Below are 201 nucleotides of genomic sequence, written 5' to 3' on the forward strand. Positions count from 1 at the left end.
GGTATAGTCCACAGGGTCACACAGAGTCAGACTTGACTGCAACGACTTAGCCTGCATGCATTCTGGGAAGAAAAGGTATAATATTGAGTTGACCAAAAAGTTCATTTGGGTTTTCCTGTGACATCTTACAGAAAAACCCAAATGAACTTTTTAACTAACCCCGTATCACCAAGATGTTGATTAAACTGTCCATGCTCTTAA

At 39.8% G+C, this 201-nt stretch overlaps 1 protein-coding gene across 1 annotated transcript in view; it reads left to right on the forward strand.

The window, feature by feature from the left end:
• ASB9 (ankyrin repeat and SOCS box containing 9) overlaps window positions 1-201 on the forward strand; it is a 23545-nt gene that overhangs the window by 16779 nt on the left and 6565 nt on the right. The gene's annotated exons all lie outside the window — the stretch shown is intronic.

This window comes from Bison bison, unplaced genomic scaffold (assembly GCF_000754665.1).
Source record: "Bison bison bison isolate TAMUID 2011002044 unplaced genomic scaffold, Bison_UMD1.0 scf7180017463957, whole genome shotgun sequence".
Taxonomy (NCBI): Eukaryota; Metazoa; Chordata; class Mammalia; order Artiodactyla; family Bovidae; genus Bison; species Bison bison.